The sequence below is a fragment of the Paroedura picta genome, chromosome 1 (genome assembly GCF_049243985.1).
Source record: "Paroedura picta isolate Pp20150507F chromosome 1, Ppicta_v3.0, whole genome shotgun sequence".
Lineage (NCBI taxonomy): Eukaryota > Metazoa > Chordata > Lepidosauria > Squamata > Gekkonidae > Paroedura > Paroedura picta.
The window spans coordinates 110,332,928-110,353,451 of NC_135369.1; the positions used below are offsets into that span (position 1 = coordinate 110,332,928).

Sequence of the window (20,524 nt, forward strand, 5' to 3'; positions counted from 1 at the left end):
TGGAACACAAATCCAAGAAACCAGGCCCACCTTCTCATTTGATGCTAGTGGTAAGGGAAACCCTACATGCCAGCTGAGGAAAGTGTGATGTTCCAAATCATAAAAGAAGCTCACTCTGCAGCCTCTTCCCCCCCCCCCCATTGTCCCTCACAAACTGGATACGTGATGTTCTGGGAGAACTGCCATTTGTATGGCCTGGACCTTCTTTTGCTGCCTGATGAGGGGAGTAGGTTTGTTTATTTATTCTGAGATTTCTATACTGCTCCTGTGTGAATTGATGCCTTGGGGTGTTATACATGGCATAAATGAGACAATATAAAAGGCAAAAACATACAATTGCAGTAAAAGTCAGTAGAATTTAAAATAGTTAAATTAGTTAAATTAGTACGAAATCAGTTAAAAATTAAAAATTAAATCCTCTAGTCCTATATGGGGGAGGAGAAGGGAAGAGGGGAGGAGGAATGTGTAACTCTCTGAGTTACACATACCTGCCTTTGTAGTGGAATCCAGTAGCGTTTCAATCGTTTCCCACAAGTTTCCAGTCTTGCCAAAAATCGCTAGAAAGGAAGCGATTTTTTCTGTGCTTTGTCCCGCCCCTGGCCGTCAATCAAACGAACAGCCAATGGGCGGCCGTTATCATGCTCCTGAAAAGCCCCTTTCCCTTTAAGAACAGTTAAAAAAAAAAAAAGAAAAACACACGTTGCAACGAATATGCCTTGATTCCTTGATTCCTTGATTCCTTGATTCCTCCTAACATAGAGACCCATCTAGCCGGCAACTGGCGTGTGAGCTGGCAAGTCATCGTTACCATGCTCTCCCGAGTGAAAAGAAAAATCTCCCCCCCCCCCGTGCACAGGCGCGATTTTCGGCCGAAAATAAAGGGAACTTGCAAACGGGGCTGTGTTGTGCTTGGTGACTTAGGGGAGATTTAAAGCAGTTCTGTGGAGGGACTGTAGCTGTAGAAGGCTCACTGGGTGAATGAAAGCTTGCCGGTTCATTGCTTTCTGCTCGCTCCGAGAGAAAAAAAAAATGGTGATCGCTTCGCCGGAAGTTCAGAGGAGAGAGCCAGGGGGAGGGACTTGGCTGGAACCGCAACAATGGGAATGCACAGGTCTTTTTCGCTACTGTTGCAGATTGTTTGCAAGAGTGTAGCGCTTTTCGGAGGGTGAATCCACTTTTCTGGATTTCCCTTTCCCAACGAATCGCTTGTTGCGGGACTGTTTCAGGAGTGTGGCAGATTGTGTGCGACATCGTGCATAACTGCAAATTAGTAGCGTTTACAATTTGGAAGCCTTTTGCAACATTGAAGTTGTGCAGAATGGACCTGACTTTCCTTTGCCCATTCTTTTAGCAGAGGAGGTAATAACCTGCGAGCCAGTTTGGAGTAGTGTTTAGGAGTGTTAAGGCATTCTCTATAAAAGTATCCTTGTATGTTAAAATATGCAAGTTTATCTAATCCTACAGCTAACACAACGAGTTATTCTGGTGTACTTCACTTCTAATGGATAATAAACTTGGATTGGATCCAGAGAACCATGAGTAGAGCTTCACTCATGGAGCAGATTTTTTTCTCCTTACTTTTCCTTTGTCAGCATGGGCAATTATTCTTTACTGCACAATGCTACTCCTTCTAATACAATTTTTCCATGCTTTGCAAACTACTGAACAACACACCTAATTGACTAATATTTTTCAACCCCATGGAAATACAAAACAGATTGTTATGCCAAAGAGCATTGTGCATTGTGCATATGCAATATCACTTCATTTAAATGAGGCATTCAGAAAGTTAGCTGCCAATTCAGCATTTCTCTGAACGCTGCTATGCTAACCTAAAGATGCAGCTGCTGGTTGAGCCAAACAATCTGTCCTGGTGGTATTCTCAACAAATTGATGGATCAGGTTTGCTTGTGGCCACATCTGTTTGGTGCATTCAGCACAGGGATACTGTGGGTAAACATTCTAGTTTGAGGCTTTGGTTGAGATAAAACACATAAAAATTCACTTATCCAGAGCACACAGTGGATTCAAAGGATTTGTATCAGTATAGGATCTTCTGTACTATAAAACGGAGAGGTTCCATAATGAAAGGGGTTAAATACCAAGGGGATGTAAGCAATAGTCTCTGAAATGGCCTATACATAGGAAAGAGATGAACATAGTTTTTCAGCCAAGAAAGCTGTCCATATTTTCTTTTTCCAGGATCTGGCACTTGACCCAACTGGTCTTGAAGAAGCTCTCCAGGATGTTAATAAGTGCCTGGTTTCCCCCAAAGAGTTTTCCATGTGAGTCCTACTTATATTTTCCATGTGAGTCCTACTGTACCATTTGTCAACAGTTAGAATGTTATCATGCAGGCTGTCCAAAAGTTCTCTAGCAGTGCCAAAAGCAACATATCTGAAACATCTTCTGTATGCTTTGTAGGTTGCAAAAAAAAAGTTTTGGCAGTTAATTCATAAAGTTTACATTTTATCAGTTCTGTCAGCATTATATTCAGTGTCTGAGAAGCTAATATAGTCCTGAATTATGTGTATTGGTAATAGCAATAGTTCACTGAATATTCTGAAGTATATTAGGCTCATGTAACAGGATTAAGATTTTTTTCTTCCCTAGAAAAACAAAGAATGGTTCCAATGATGGCAAATTGCCCTTGAAACCATTATTTTGCTTTGGCATTCTAGGTGGCATATAGACTGATTCTTATTGCTACGTTACGTGTGCTGACTAAACTCTTCCCTATTCTAAAAACAATGTAGGAAAATCAGAGGTGTTGGTTATAAGATCAAGGATGTTTTCAGAAGCCACAAACACCTTTGTGGAATTTGTCCCTATTGAATATTGCTATGTGGACTTGTGTCCAAAAGAGATTTGGACATAATTTTATTATTTGTACTATATGATAGAAGAGTTTGATAGCTGTGTCATTGACTGGCACGACGTACACGGCCAAGGAAGACTCGAGTCGGCTTTTGGCGTAAACAGGCCACAGCTTTATTATCCATAACAAAAACGGGTTGGCCTGGCACAAGGTGTGAGTATTCCCCGTGCAGTCATCCGACTGCTGCAACAGGCTCGAGGGGCACCCTGGGTCCCCCTTCCTCCCAGCCGGGAGGAAGGATCCCTTGCCCCTTGAAGCCCTTCCCAGGGAAGAGGCAAGTCATGGTTGCTGGGCGTCCGCTGGATGCAGCCATCCCCCACCTCTTGGTTCCGAGCCCCTGGCCTCCCCAGCCAGGTAAGGCCGCACTCGGTATCCGCCGATCTCTTAAGGAGACCCTCACCGCAGGTCCCAGTCCGCAAACTGGTCCCTGTGACATATACTCTACCTTGTGCCCCCTATTCCGCAGCTGTGACAAAACTTCCAAGAAACTCGGGGTGGGCGGGCAGGTCCGTCCTCTGGTCCTTGCAACAGCAGAGAGGCGAGCCGCTGGCCTCGTGGCGCTTATAAAGCACCTGGCTCCTCCCTGCCACTTACGGCGATTCCTTGCGACGACGCTCCCCAATAGGAGCGTCTTCGCGTCTTCCTGGCCTCGGCATCGGCCCCGTCAACTGCGGCCCCTGCCAAGCCGCGGCCGCTCTTTAACAATGAGACATCATCAATAATAATCATAACAAATCATAGGTAAACGACAGAATGTTTATTTACAATAACATGCCCACACCCCAGTAGAGTGCGCATATTTGGGGGTTCTGTGAGCTCTAGATGTTGTCATTGGCCTCAACAAAATGCCTGGCAGAAGAGCTCCATTTTGCAGGCCCTGCAGAACTGTGATAGCTTGGACAGGGCCTGGGTCTCTTCTGGGAGCTCAGTCCACCAGGGGGGGCAGAACAGAGAACAACCTGGCCCTGGTTGAGGCGGGACATGATTTTTGGGGGCAGGGATCACTAGCCAGTTGGTGTTGGACAAGTGCAGTGCTTTTTGGGGGGCATGGGCAGAAAAGTGGACTCTCAGATATACACTGGACCCAAATTGTATATGGCCTTAAAGGTAATTACCAGGACCTTACGCTTACTCTGGTATTCAACTGGTAACCATTGCAGCTGTTGGAACATGGGCTGAATATAGGCCCTCCAAGGTGTTCCCATAAGAACCCTGGCTGCTGCATTCTGGACCAGCTGTAGTTTATGGATCAAGGTTAAGGGTAGGCTTGCATAGAATGAGTTACAGAAGTCCAGTCTCGAGATGACTGTCACATGGATCACTGTGCTTAGGTGTTCCGGGGCCAAGTAGGGCACTAGAACTTTGGCTTGGGGCTGATGGAAGAACACCAGCTGTGCTACTGTCATGACCTATGCCTTCATAGAAAGGGAGGCATCTAGGATCACTCCCAGATTTCTGGTGGAGTGAGTCACTGACAATTGCACTCCATCCAGATTGGGTAATCTCACTTCCTCACTTGGACCCTTTCTACCTAGCTACAGGAACTCTGTCTTTGAAGAGTTGAGGTTCACAGGGCTTTGCTTGAGCCATCCCATCACAGCTTCCAGACATCTGGCAAAAGCTTCTGGGGGTGAATCCAAGTGGGCATCTATCAGGAAGAAGAGCTGGGCATAATCTACATTTTGATAGCGCCCAATTCTGAACATCCACACTAGCTGGGTGAGAGGGCACATGAAGATGTTAAATAAAATAGAAGAGAGGACTGCCCCCTGTGAAACTCCACATGTCACTTGGCACTGGTTAGATTATCTCTCTCCAATTCCTACCCTCTGTTCATGACCCTAGAGAAAGGAGATCAGCCATTGGAGCACTGTCCCCTGTATTCTGGTGTTGGCAAGGCAGTGAGCTAAAAGCTCATGATCATTCAGGTCAAATGCTGCTATGAGGTCGAGTAGTACAAGCAGTGCTGACACATGTCAGTACAGCTGGTGATGGAGGTTGCCCATCAGGGTGACCAGCTGTTTCTACCCTATGGCCAGGCCAGAAACCTGCCTGGGCCATGCCTGGGATGGATTCAGGACTGAAGTTTCATACAAGAATGCTGATATTTGGTCAGCAGCACCTCTTTCTACATTCAAATTGCAGGTTTTTTAAAGTCAATATCAAAATGCCACTGGCACAAATTAACTTTCCTCCCAGTCCCCAAAGGGGGTTGGACAGCTTCTCCCCAACCGCTACCTTCTGAGACCTGTTCTTTAGGAAGGAGGGCAGCCACTTCAAGGCTGTTCATCCAATCCCCGTGTCAGCAAGGCAGTGGGCCAAAAGCTTGTGATTGACCACATCTAATGCGGCTGACAGATCTAATAACACGAGAATGGCCAATCTGCCTCAATCGAGTTGGTGCCGAAGATCATCCGTCAGAGCAACCAGCAGTTTCCACTCCATGGCCAGGACAGAAGCCAGACTGGTATGGAACCAAGATTATACAGATCAAAATATGCTGAGTACTGCTGCAGATGACAAAATTGCCATGATGCAGATGACAAAAATGCCATACTGGACTAGTGAGAAATTTCTCCTTTGTAATTTCACCATATTCAAATGTGATGCAGACAACAAAGGCTTTAATGATCCATGTATTTGTACCATTGAGTCCCCTGGTTGCAATAGAATTTAGGCCTACTTCACAGAAGCAAGAAAAATGGATGGCAGACACTAGAGATGGAAGAAAGGACTACACCACTTAAGAATACATGAAAAGTCATGAAGGTTGACACTAGGGGATGCTCCCATGTGTTATAAATGCCATGCAAATAGAAAACCAGCACAAGAAATAAAGCTAGGGTAGTACCATTTTCCCTAATGTGCTAGTTTTATATTTGCCAGAGGGAAAATATGTGAAGAAACTTTCAGAGCTGGAATTCACCAGAGCTGGAATTCTCAAGTGGGAAACAGCCAATGGCAACCAGTGGGTGCCAGGAGAGGCAGGAACATGGAGGACAGCACTGGGCTATTGTGTGATGTGACTTCCAGGGAAAACCTGGACATTGGGTCTATTTCTCTGGCAGTTTCTAAAGCAGACAAATCTTTTTGGGGTTTTTCAGACGTCAGATAGTGACCTCAGTGGGCAGTGTGATTCTATAGAGTCTGCTGCCTGGAGATGCCATTTCATCCAGGGGAATTGAACTCTAATGTGGAGACCAGGCCCCATCTGGATGTTGGTATCCCTATGCAAAAGCTATCTGAAACCAGCATACTTATTTAGATTCACCAAAGCATGATTTGGGAGTTCCAAGCAACCAGTAGAAAGTATCTTGACTTTTTTAGCATTGAGAATCAACTTCATTGCTTGCTAGGTTTCAGTTCAAGAGTCATTAAAATGAAGCATAGATGTTGCTGAACGAAAAGTTGTTATATGAAGTACCTATATGTGTAATAACTGTTACCTTATCATCTTCATAGCATGCAAAAATAAGCAGCTGGAGCTAGTAACTGAAGAGAGGTTTGAATGGGTCAATAATTAAAGCTGGATTTATGGCATTCCTGTGGTCTCAACAGGAATCTTCATTGCTACATCTGTGGCACATCTTATTACTTACCTGGACTCTGTGTTGTTTGCATTCTCAGCAATATAATTAGAGTATTCCTTATTTTGAAGAGAACATTGATGAAGAACAGGTTGTACAAAATAATATTTGGGGCTAAAGTGACCAGAAAGCAGAACTGGACCACAATTTACAGTTTGTGAATTATAGGTTCAAGTCTATTGAGAGGGAAATGGTTTAGTACACTTCACACCCTCAAATATCCACTCTTTCCCTCTCTTCAGGCCGAGTTATTTGGTTCTTGTGTGCAGTCTGGGTAGCAACAGCCCCATATATGTGAATGCCAAAACAGTATGACATTAAGCAGTTCCTCCCTAACTATCTTTAACGGGAAGTGTGAATGTTTACAGATTAACTGAGGGCTAATCGTTGAACTTCCTTGCTGAAGAAAAAACAGCTCAGTCACATTTTGCCATCTGGGGGACCAGAGGGGAGATGTAAAAACATTTTAATTGGCCTGAAATAAAAGCACATGCTTCACACACTTGTAACCAACCTCAGGGGAAAAAACTCAGTCTTTTTGGCTTTGAACATTGTGAACAGGAAGCCATTTAGAGTTGGAATGCCTGGTTGGACGATCCAAGAAACACCCGTCCTTATTACTTCTAGGCTATCAAGAAAGATTCAGGTTAAAGAAGTATAATTTATAAGCAGAACCCTTTTTCCTGTTTTGTTTCAGTCTCCCCCCACCAATACTGTTTTCAAACTCTACATTAGGAAATGGTTTTTCCTTCTTTAATACTTGTTTTTCATTCTATTTACTCAGCTGTGCATGTACCTGAATTTATAGCTCCTGTTCTTACCTAGCTTAAAGGCCAAACAAAAAGAGGGAAAGGGGCATGTTACACTTCCTTGGTTTCTGAGGCAAAGGAGGAATTTGGCTGGAGATGAGGCTGTTATGGGATCTCTATCAAGGGAGTCAAAATAAAACTTTCCTTCGGGATGTTCTAATGTTTTGTAAAGATAATGTAGAAAGAAACAAAAGACAAACTGCATAAGATGCGATTCACACCATAAAGTATATTGAATCATGAGGGATATTCCGTGTTGTGCCTCACAGAATCACAGAATCATAGAGTTGGAAGGGGCCATACAGGCCATCTAGTCCAACCCCCTGCTCAATGCAGGATCAGCCCTAAGCATCCTAAAGCATCCAAGAAAAGTGTGTATCCAACCTTTGCTTGAAGACTGCCAGTGAGGGAATACTATTTGCACAGGGCAGTTACATGGGTATCAGGTAGTGAGACTTATAAATAGTCACCTTCCCCCCCTAAAATATATTCACATAATCTTCTCAGGGCTGGCAGAACCTGCTGTAAACTAATAAATACACTGAGGAAGTACAAATATAGATGTGAAGTGATGTGGACACAAAGTGTGCATGCATCAATTTAGATGGCGAAGAGGCTAGAAAAGTTCTACTTTGAAATGGTGAGAGTCAAACTATAACTAAAAGATGACCCTGAATGCAGACTGAGGAGGTTGTAGACTGAAACCCTGACACATCCGTCTAGAAATACCTGTGCCTTTGATGACATAGAATATACTATTTAAACGGATTCTGTTGAAAAGCCTTGCACTGGAGGCAACATGAGGTAAAATGAAAGCTCTGGCTATGGTGTTTAATTATCTAGTCATCAACGATTGATGCTTGTGGGTACCAACCCTTGGAAATATTGAAGCCCAGAATTTTAGAAATTCTGCTTTTATATATATACATGTACAAGTGGGAACCCATAGTATTTCCTCATTTACTTTCCTGAAAGGCTCCCATGGCTTTTTCCCTTTCCCTGTTTCCTTCTCTACTTCAAGAGTTGCCAACCTAGAGATCTTTTGGAATAACAATGGATCTCACAACTACTGAGGGTAGTTCCCTTTAGGGCTGCCAGCCCTAGGTTGGGTAATTCCTGAAGATTTTGGGATGGAGCCTTGGGAGGGCAAAGTTTGGCAAGTTATAATGCCATAGAGTCCACCTTCCAAAGCAGCAATTTTCTCCAAGGGAACCGATCTCTGTTATCCAGAGAACAGATCTAATTCTGGGTGATTTCCATCCCCTTTCTCGGGGTTGAGAATCCTAGTTCCCTTGGAGGAAATGGATGCTTTGGAGGGTGGAGCCTATGGTATTTTACCCTCTGAAGTCCCTCCTCTCCTCAAACCCCAACCTCCCTGGGCCCCTCCCACAAATCTCTAGAAATGTCCTGATCTGGAATTGACAAGCCTATCACCTTCCCATCCAACAGCCAACCTATCTTTAGTTGCCCCTCTATCTTAAGCTCCGCTCCCCACAACGGGCAGCCATTAGCTAGGAAAACTGTGGCACAGTTGTGTAGTGCTGGCCTCTGGGCCAGGCCCACTTAGATAGCAGAGAACCCTCCAGGACTTTATTCCCTGCTTCTGAGAACTCCCGAATCCTCTGCCTTTCCCAGCCTCTATCCCTCTTTCTCAGACATTCACCAACTTACCTTTTACCTGCCTTCTATCTTCAGCTACACTGATTATTTATTTACTTCATTTATGCCCCATCTCTCTATACCTGAAAGTATGTGACTGGTTCAAGATCACCCAACATGGTGAGTATTCAAATCCAGACCTTACTCTGAAGCTAACGGCTACCAGTCCAACAGCTTCTCTGAGGTGGTTGTTGCTGGACAGTAGGAAACTGTAGGAAACTGCCAAACCTTATGGTTTCTACCAGGCCTAGGCTTTCCAACCTCAAGGTGGGACCTGGAGATCTCCCAGAATTAGAACTGAACTCCAGATGACAGATATCTGCCCCCCTGGAGAAAATGACTCCTTTGGAAAGTGGGCTTTATGGTATATCTGGCTGAGGCCTCTCCCCTCCCCCAAATCCTGCACTCCTCAGATTCCACTGCAAAAACTCCAGGCACTTGTCTTGCCCCTTCAAAGTTCCATTCACTGGATTTAATTATTCAAAGCTTTGGTCATATCTGCTGTTAGAATATAAGACTTACAAAATCTGAACTAAAATATATATTGGAAAATGCTTCAGTAAGTTCAAAAAGGAAATACTGCTGAGGTTTTGTTTCTTTGGGTCCAAACGCAGAAATGGGAAGGATGTGCGGAACCTTCTACGAGTATCAGTTAGCCCCAAAAGATAGATTATACACTGAGCTTCTGTTATTTCAATATCAAAAATTCTGCAAAGGGATTCATCCTACTTTCAAGTACTGAAGAACAGAAAACTGCTTCAGTCTGTGAAAGCCTTTGCAAAACAAATTTGAATTACGACTTTTCCTCACAAACTGTGATATAAAAAAAAACTGGTCACATCATGAACTATTTCAAAGGCTAACCACTGGCAATAAACATATTGTGCCAGTAATTTAATGCAGGAATTATGGTAGAGTAGATGCTATTTGGGGTCTGGCAGTGGAATACTGCAATAAAATCCAAGCCCTCATGGAATGATCTGATCCTACCACTGGGGGTTTTATTCACACTGAATATTTTGTAATGAAAAGGGGCCTTTTGTAATGAAAGGGAGCATTGGGGAAGGGGGCTGTTTTCCCAGCAGATGTCTGACAATGGCACTAGGTCTGCTAGGTCAACTAAACAACTCTTTCTAATGTCTATGTATGATGTCAGTGTATACCGAATCTACCACTGAGCATTGGATGCCTTAGATAATCTGTTGGGAATGCCCATCGTCTTTAGGCTCTGATCACTGTTAGGAGCAAAATATATTAGATGAATTCAGGTTCTTCTGCTGTGCTCCTCCAAATAGGATGCACTTCATTGTTTATTATTTATGGATCAGCTAATTGTTGGAATTTATGTTGTCTGATCGTATCCCATTCTACACTGACTACTTTGTTCAACCCATATCCATTTTATATTGGTCCTGAAAAAGGCTGTTCACTGATAGTGACACATTTCATACTTCCTGTTTTCTAGCCACTGTTTTCAGGACACCTATTTTTATGTGTCCTTAAAACATGTGCTGAAAAGATAGCGGTCCCACTGAGATTTAACAGGCACAAGTCTTGGAGATAGCTTCTATCTCAAAAACCATGTACACTCTCCAATATTGCTAGTTTAGTAGGGGCACAGACAGGAAAATTGTTTCCCCGTGCACTCTGCAATGCAAATGGACACAACAGCTTCTCTGCAAGCACCCTTGGTTAGCCTGTAAATACTATATACAATCAATATTTGCTAAATTAGTCAGTGACTATCTTCATAAAACCAATTGAACAAAAAGTGAAGTGGTTCACTGTTCTATAGGGGTGGTTTTATGCAAAAGATAACCATTGACTGTCTCTACTGACACATTCATTTAGCAGTCATTGACTATCTCTACTGATGGAAATGGATTGCTCCAAATACTAGACAAATGAAGTGGTTCCCTCCATCTGCTATGGATGAGGTTGTTATTTGTACCAGCAGCAGAGCTGGCACGTGGAGTTAATCTTTGGTGTCTTCCTCTGCAGTAAGTCTCCTAAAGCCAGCAGCAGAACAGCAAAATAGTTGTGTGCTAAGCCCACCAAAATCAATAAAACTATTTTTTCTTCTTTCAGATTCTTGAACTACCAGGTCAATACAGATTAAATCTTGAATTTTTCTGTGTAATAGCAGCTCTGTCAGAGAAAGTAACACAGCTTGAGTAAGTAATTAAATCTAAGGACACTTATTTTAATAACAACCATGCCATTTAGTAAGTTTAGTATCATAAAATGGATCAGAACCTTGGAGCATTTTCAGTGTTTCTGCACACCGTCCAGGTTAATCTATCATCTCATGACATAGCAATGCATTAAACAGAGAACAAGACAGGCCTGTCTATTATGCATACTAGGTGATTGTCTCAGTCACCAGAATGGAGGGGGGGCTGAAACTAGACACATTGCAGCCTTGTCTGCCAGTGAAGTCAGAGTCTCCTGCAGCAAGCAACAGTTCCAGGTGGATCCCCTGGCCAAGTCAGCAGCCTTCAGCAAGCTGTCTCCTTACTTGCCTGTTTTCCTCCTTGGGGGAAGGAAATCTTGGCCATCCATCGTCTTTTCTCCACTCCTTCGGAGGGACCCTTTTGGAGGGCCTCCCAATGCACCCCTCTTTGGACATGTGGCACCATAGGAAGGCACTGTTCTGGCCCCAGTGAGGGCAGCATGGTGGCTTCCTCATGGTTGAGTGGAGAGGGGGAGGGCAGTGCCAGATCGGATGGGAAGTGGAGGCTTCCCCATGCTGGCAAGGATGATGATGGACAGTGGCTTTCCAATGCACAGGACAGTGACAAAGTCATTCATTTAGGGCCCCAAAACTCCTTGGGCTGGCTCCAAAGTTTAATTACAACCAGGGTGCCTCATTTGGAACTATGAAGCCTCACTTGACTGTATGATCTGATGCCCAGCATGAGGGCTGTTCCCTTTTTACAAGCTAGTGCAATACATCCACAGGTTTTGCAGCTTCACATCTGTTCTTGTCCTTATTGACAGGCATTTCATTCATAATCAAAATGCTAGCAGCCCAAAAACACAGTGATACTCTCTTCTTTATTTCACATTGGCTGCTGTATTTAAGAGGTACATTTGTGACATAGATCCAGCGGATGCTGCCAACCTTCCCATATGGGAGATATAGCCTGCGGTCTTTCACAGTCATGAAGACTGAGAAACTCTGATGTTGATTTCAAGCTATGCTATGGTGCATTATTTCCCAATGATCCCAAAACTAGACTACACTATATACCTGGGGAAGGTCAGAATTAACTTCCCCTACATACCTAAAAATAGAAGACGCAGAGTGCATTTTTGTTTTCACATTTGCTTTTCTCTGCAGTACTGAATATTTTTAAAAGGGGACATTTTGATCTCCAAGGAAGTTAGCCTGTTACCTCAGATACTTTTTTTGAGGGGGGAGGGGGGGGAGGCAGCAGAGGGAATGCCTTTGCTGCTTACTTTGGCAAACCTGAATTGCTAAATACTCTTCCGATGAATGCAAGCCTTTCAGTGCCATTAGCCCTTGCCCACAGGTATAAACATTCTTTCATGAGAAAGATTGGAGGGACTGTATGCTACATAGATTAAAATCTAAGTGTAAACAAATGCATACCGTATGAAAGAATGGTTGAAGAAGGGGATAAGTTAGATTTGAAGATGAGACAAGTGTTTTGTAGCAACAGTTCTGATTATGATTCAATTTCCTGTTCCACATATACTGTTGGCAGCCAATCTGTGCACTGGTAGTGAGGAAACAAAAGCCTAAAGGGATGTTTTTGTTCCTGAAAAATGGAACCTCACAGAAAATATATGTTCAGGGCAGCTGCAAAGAAACTGAATGACCCCACTGGTTTCTCTTACTGGCATGAGGCTCAGAGTACAAAAACAGATATGCATAAACCATGTGACTAGCTTCCTAACATCCACAATTTTTTTTGTCTCACAAGGCAAACACTACAGGCAACATTCCCAAAATATTTACTGGTACATAGTCCTTGTGCTAAATTAGAAAGGGATTTGTTGTTCATTTCCAGTAAATGAGGCATTCGCAATGGGACTGAATTAAATTCTGAAATAATTCATTCTCCTTCCTTTAGTAAAGTTGAATTTGGCACATACAGTATCAGTCATAGGGTTTATATTACATTTTTAAATGGGTTAGCCATTCCTGTAACTTCATAAGGAGGTTGAAAAAACATAATAGTCATAATAGCTTCTTTTTACTTAGTAGTTGTAACAAGACCATATTGCACAAGCAAAATACTGTGGGTAATTGTTTACACTCACAAAACGAAAGGTGTTTTTCCCTGCCTAAGAGATTTGTCATGAGATTTATGAGTGATCAACAAATATCGACGTGCTCAACTCAAAACTCATCACACTTTTGAAAGCATCCTTTCCAAATACTTGCAAGTACATATCAACCACTTTCAGTTCTTTGACAGCTAATACTGGCAAATCATAATCAGGTTTGGGTTGAGCTGGGAACCCAAAAGGTAGAACTGGCACATAACAAAAACTGTGTTTTAGCTAATACTTAGGGTTCAGAAGTAAAAAAAAAATGCAGACTGCCATTCAAGCTGAGATACAGGTGGGGAAAATCAGTCACGTGAGCTCTCTGAGAATATCTGTAATGACTTAAGAGTTCTGATGGAATAGATTAAGGGCCCATCTTGTCTATATCATCCAGGAGCCTCACCAATGTCACCAGATTGTTGTTATGAGGATAAAATTGAGGAGAGGAGAATAAGGTAAACTGCTTTGGGTTCAGACTGTGGAGAAATGAAATATACAATATAGTTGAAGATGGAGCAAATAAAAAGTACGATGGTTGTTAGGAAGGAAGAAAATGAGGCTGCCATTTAAGCAGGAGGGAAGAACAGAAGGGGGGATGTGCAGGTAGTCAGGAGAAGGGAAAGAGGAAATAGTGGGAGGCATAATATAGGGATTCCCCTTGCAAGTCTATCACTATGACTGGCTCTGGGCTAATGGGCCAGACCCAGTAGCCAACACTACACAATGGTTGTTCCCAGATAGAGGCTACCAGGAGAAGGGAAGGAAAGAATGCTGAAGACTGGAGGTGGGGGGAGATAGTGGTAGGTTGGCTGGTGGATGGGAAGCAGACAAGAAAGCAAGAAAAAAAGAGATACTATGGGGCATTCAGGGAAGAGAAAAAGAAAATAGGGCAGAGGGTGAAATAATATTTATTATTTTATTTTATTTATTTAGATTTATATACCGCCCTCTCTGAAGGCTCAGGGCGGTTTACATTAAAACTAGTCAACGATACATGAAACGATATGCCCCCTTGCACCATTAATTCCATAAATCTCTGCATATTGTGTTATGAGCAGGCAGTGTGATGCAGCGGTAAAAAAGGTGAATGCCATTTTGGGCTGTATCAACAGGGGCATCACATCAAAATCACAAGATGTCATAGTCCCATTGTATACGGCACTGGTCCCCAACCTTTTTGAGGCTGGGGACCGGCAGGGCAACTGCCCGCCCGCACATGTCGTGCATGTGCACCCGCGCATCGCTCATGCGCCATGCGTGGCTGAAATCGTGCATGCGTGAAAGTGCCGCACATGCGAGATTTCGGCCGCATATGCGCGGCCCTGATTCCCTCTTTCCCCCTCCCACAGTAAGAAGCTTTCCGGGCCGCAAGCTTGCAGCCTGGGAAGTTTTTTACTGCGGGGGGGTGGGGAGAGGGATCCGCGGCCCGGCGTCAAGGCCTTCGCAGCCCGGCACTGGGCCGTGGCCCGCAGGTTGGGAACCACTGGTATACAGCACTGGTCAGACCACACTTGGAGTACTGTGTGCAGTTCTGGAGGCCCCACTTCAAGAAGGACGTAGATAAAATTGAAAGGGTACAGAGGAGAGTGACAAAGATGATCTGGAGCCAAGGGAACAAGCCCTATGAGGATAGGTTGAGGGACTTGGGAATGTTCAGCCTGGAGAAAAGGAGGTTGAGAGGGGACATGATTTAAGTATTTGAAAGGTTGTCACTTGGAGGGCAGAATGCTGTTCCCATTGGCTGCAGAGGAAAGTAATGGGTTTAAACTACAAGTCCAACGATATAGGCTAGATATCAGGAAAAAAAATTTCACAGTCAGAGTAGTTCAGCAGTGGAATAGGCTGCCTAAGGAGGTGGTGAGCTCCCCCTCACTGGCAGTCTTCAAGCAAAGGTTGGATACACACTTTTCTTGGATGGTTAGGGCTGATGCTGCGTTGAGCAGGGGGTTGGACTAGATGGCCTGTATGGCCCCTTCCTACTCTATGATTCTATGATTCTTTGATTCTAAATGTAATGTGGGGTAGGGAAATGATCCCATCACACACCTGAAGATGTCATGTTCAATTCAGAACCCTATAAGTATACCCTAACCTGAACAATGATTATCCTCCAATACTGGTGGTAATTACAAGGGTGGCTTGCACATATTGTGCTGTATGATATGAAAGATTTCAACATAAATCAGAGTTAGCAATGGCAGACAAATGACCATGGTGGGCCTAGAACATCAAACGACTGAGATAAACAAATTCTGAGTGAGACATGACAGCAATCTTTTTTGCGTCAGGGAGTGGGTCACAGCAGGTCCAAAAGTAAAGTTCAGTAATTTTTTGATAGACTAGGACCATGGTCCTTTTCATGGTCTGTGTGCATCACACAAGTGGGTTCCACTTGGAACTTTCCAGACTTAGCCTATTTAGGCATAACATTCCTTGAAAGCCTGCATGCTGACATGTGTGCCTAAGAGAGAAGTGATTAAACTTCCCAGTGATTGCCACAGCAGCAGCAATTGGGAACATGTTTTTTTCAGCATTTTTCTTCTTCACTTCAACTTTTCAGCATTTTCTTGTCTCTTCTCTGACATCACTGACCATCTTCACAGATTTTGAAGGGAATCCCCCCCCCCCTTCAGCCCTGAGTGCTACTAGCAGTGAAACAAACTGAAAGTATAAGGGAGAGAGTTGCTTGGAAATGTCAGTATGATTGGCTCCCTGACCACTTTTCAAGAACAGCTGGGCTCTTTAGTTTTTTTTTTCTTCAGAGTTCATACAGGCTGCTATTTGTGACTGTTTCATTTTGTTTAACAATACAATATCGTATGCAGGTATTCTAATATAATAGGAAAATAATATGTTCACCCAAAGCAAGAAGCTCAACAACCAGATAAACGTACTTCATAAGTTTCTGACAATTCTTAGTTCTTATTTGGGGGACTCTAACTATGAAAGTTCATCATTCCCAAATAAAATTTACAGAGTGTTTTAGCAGGTAAAAATGAGAAGTACTCACCAAAAGACACTAAGGTGATCAATCAAGACAACAGAAATAGATACCTTGGCCTTCACTCTGCTTTCTAGATGGACCCTGAGTAGAATAGAAATTAGGGGCAAAACAACAAAAAGACAATAAGAATTGAGTGGCTTTTTTTCTTTCAAGGATTAACAGATTAGGTATATTTTGTTGTTGTTGTTAGGTGCGAAGTTGTGTCCGACCACAATCCATGGACAATGATCCTCCAGGCCTTCCTGTCCTCTACGATTCCTCAAAAGTCCATTTAAGTTTGCACCAACCGCTTCAGTGACTCCATCCAGCCACCTCATTCTGTGTCGTCCCCTTCTTCTTTTGCCCTCAATCGCTCCCAGCATTAGGCTCTTCTCCAGGGAGTCCTTCCTTCTCATGAGGTGGCCAAAGTATTTGAGTTTCATCTTCAGGATCTGGCCTTCTAAGGAGCAGTCAGGGCTGATCTCCTCTAGGACTGACCGGTTTGTTCGCCTTGCAGTCCAAGGGATTTGCAAGAGTCTTCTCCAGCACCAGAGTTCAAAAGCCTCAATTCTTTGACGCTCGGCCTTCCTTATGGTCCAACTTTCACAGCCATACATTGCAACTGGGAAGTCCATAGCCTTGACTAGACGAATATTTACCCTCCCCTAATAGGAAATACAACAATGATACAACGATCTGCGGGACTGCTTGTCACCTTATGCCTCCTGCAGGGCTCCCTGCTCTGCAGGAATGAATCTACTGGTGGTCCACAGTCCCCGGTCGACTTGACTGGCCTCGACCAGGGCCAGAGCTTTTCGGTCCTGGCCCCAACATGGTGGAACAAGCTCCTGGAAGTTCTGAGGGCCCTGCTGGAGCTGACAATATTCCACTGTGCCTGGAAGACATAGCTCTTCCACCAGGCATGTGGTTGAGGCCAGGCCAGGAAGATTGGGTTCCTCCCTATATAGGCCTTGTAGAGGCCTGCAGAGGCCTGAAGAGACATTGCCATTGACAACTGGGCATGAATTCTTCTGAGGATGATGGTGGCTATTGGGGATTGAGCAGGGGAGGTGGTGGTTTTTTTAGACTGTTTTCCCACCATCGAGATATTTGTTGCTGGGGGGGGGGGGATATATGTATGTATGCATATCAATTTCACCAACAAAATAGTGTAACTGACGTAATTAGCAAAACAGTTAAACGTTTTCTTTGTGCACACTTACTGACCTCCTCAACATACTCTTTAGTGCCACTTCTTCCTAAGCTGCTTTGTACATAATTGGCTGCCTCTCAATAATACATCAGGTTGGCATCATAATGCTTCAAACTATGCCCCAACTGGAAAGTTTCCCATTGCCTTGTGAATACCAACAATTAATCCATCAGTATGTGCCATTTATGTGGCATAGAGTCAATTCTTTTCCTGACTATTTTCTTAAGACTTTGTGGAACAAAATCTAATATTCAGTGCTTGAAATGTTAAGGGAATAAAGCCATTAATTGGCCAGTATAGAGCCTGAGGTTGCTCTTTTGAAATTCAGAATGTAGAATCGTAGAATCATAGAGTTGGAAGGGACCTCATGGGTCATTTAGTCCAACCCCCTGCACTATGCAGGACACTCACATCCCAATCGCTCATCTACTGTATCCTGCCACCCCTTTGCCTTCACAGAATCAGCCTCTCCGCAAGATGGCTATCTAGCTTCTGTTTAAAAATTTCCAAAGATGGAAAACTCACCACCTCCCTCCTAATGAGCCTCTTGTGGCGCAGAGTGCTAAGGTAGCAGACATGCAGTCTTAAAGCTCTGCCCATGGAGCTGGGAGTTCAATCCCAGCAGCCTTCCATCCTTCTGAGGTCGGTAAAACGAGTACCCAGCTTGCTGGGGGGTAAATGGTAATGACTGGGGAAGGCACTGGCAAACCACCCCACCACCTCCCGAGGAAGCCTGTTCCACTGAGAAACCGCTCTAACTGTCAGGAACTTCTTCCGGATTTTTAGATGGATTTTTTAAAAATTAATTTCATCCCATTGGCTCTGGTCTGTCCCTCTGAGGCAAGAGAGAACAATTCTGCTCCATCCTCCATACGGCACCCTTTTAAATACTTGAAGATGGTTATCAGATCGCCTCTCAGTCGTCTCCTCTGTAGGCTAAACAGACCAAGCTTCCCCAACCTTTATCCAAACCCCTCACCATCTTTGTTGCCCTCCTCTGGACACGTTCTCATTTGTCAATATCCCTCTTCAACTGGGGTGCCCAAAACTGAACACAGTACTCCAAATGAGGCCGAACCAGAGCAGAGTAAAGCGGTACCATCACCTCCCTTGATCTGGACACAATACTCCATTTGATACAGTGATTAAGTGAAAGTGTTTCACTTAATGTCACTAAACTCCTGCTGAGTCTCAAGTGTGAAAGTTTCCCCCAAAACTGGCATGCACAATACTTTGCCATTCACAAAATAGTTACTTGTTAATTGTATTTTTTGCTCCTTCTGAAGATCTACATACATCAGCTCTTGCGGAAGATAGCAAGTGGTATTGCTGCCTATGCACTCAGTCAGCCATTGCCGCGATCGCCAAAGAAATCACTTTCTTTTGGTTTACACATGAAGATGCACACTCAGGACTGAATTTTGGCCCTGGATAGAATGGTGGTTCTTAACTACTTGATTTTTGATTGTGAGCTCCACATCTGAAATCATTATATTGTTTGGAGCTTCACATGTTATTCTTCTTACGCCACCAGCCAGGTTTCATTATAATACTGTACCATTATATGTGTTCAGATAGTTTATTTGACCCTGATGAAAACCCTCTGGGTTGAAACATGTTTGATCTATGGTCATGCCATGTGCAACTATTGAGACTGTACATGCAATATTGCATAGACATTGTTTTATGTTTTAATGTTGCTTTTAATCTTAATGTGCTCTTAATACAAAATATTTGTATTTTATTTTTTATATATATTTGCTGCTCAACCTTTGGGTTCCTGACATATCAATGATTTTTAGTCAGAAGGCACTTTAAATAATCACTTCTGTTTTATAGTGGCAGACTATATGATAGTTAAAAGACAAAGCTCCTACATCTTTGTTTACTGTAGTGAAAACTGGCCATTTATTGGCACTCGTACTACTCATGCTTGATGTAGTCCACGTGTGCCTTTTGCCTTTGTCCCCGTGGTATAAACAGAGAAGCAGGCATTAGTTCAGTGTATGGTTCTATGACATTTCTCATTTTCATTCATGTATGGACATAAGACTGTATATTTCTGAAATAAAATAAAGGCAGGGAATATTCCTAGAGATGCTGAAAACTTCATGGCAAACATGTTTGATAGGTGAACATAATGTGTTCAACAGTCACAGTCATCCATGGGCTGAAATTATTATCCTGTCCCCTTTCCACCTTGAACGGCTGTTAAACAACTCTGCACCCTCACAACACCTGTGGTTAAAGAATGTCATTTCTTTCTCATGTTGGAGTTTCATTTTATTTTCTTGCTTTTGCATGTGTTCAGTAGGTTCTACTCAGAGACACTGATAGCTAGGTCAGGTCATTAAATGCTATGTGAGGGGGGGGACTGTACTTCCTGAGCAAGGGGAGGCAAGGAAAGGACACTGATGAATGGTCTGCAATGACTGGTCCAGACCCAGGTTGCACTGTGCTGCACCCTGCTAGGCATTATTCAGCAACCCCAGTACCTCCACCACTACCTAATGATAGGAGATGGTGAAGGCACCAAAGGCATCCAGTGTAAATCAGATTCTCATTCAGAAGTTTCTGCTGATAAAAGGAAGAGATGGACGCACTGGGCTTTGCGGAATAAAGGCTAGCAATGCCAGATACTGCAGCCCTTGTGACACTATCTTCTGCTAGTAACATCAGAAAAACAGGGCGAGTTTTCCTTTGAAATCAGTGAAAATGAAAATGAAGAATAAATCAAAATGAAAAGAATTTTTATATGAAAATATTCATCCCTACAACATTCTAGGATGAATCAACTGTGCTCTAGAGATATATCCTGTATTAATAACTAAAATTGTATAGAGAGCTAGTTTATAATGTGGAAAGTGCAACTTCAGACACCTATACAGCAATAAAGCTGCCCTTGGGTAAGTTGAAGTCTAATTTATAACAGGGGATGTGTTAGAATAAAGTGAGATAACTGCATTAAAGACACTCTGAAATCCAATCCATTGAGGAAGTGTAGGGTGCCCATGTAATGAAGAAGATGTAATTAAACCAATACAAAATTGTTGAGGGCAAAGAAAGTTGAGCCAACACTTGATATTTCAGGCAAAT

At 43.3% G+C, this 20,524-nt stretch overlaps 1 long non-coding RNA gene across 1 annotated transcript in view; it reads right to left on the reverse strand.

The window, feature by feature from the left end:
- The window catches only part of LOC143844922 (uncharacterized), a 73,742-nt gene extending 57,433 nt beyond the window's left edge, over positions 1–16,309 (reverse strand). Inside the window, exon 1 of the long non-coding RNA XR_013234194.1 lies at positions 16,243–16,309. This is a non-coding gene — a long non-coding RNA (uncharacterized LOC143844922). The remainder of the gene's footprint in view (positions 1–16,242) is intronic.
- Between the last annotated feature and the right edge of the window lie 4,215 nt (positions 16,310–20,524).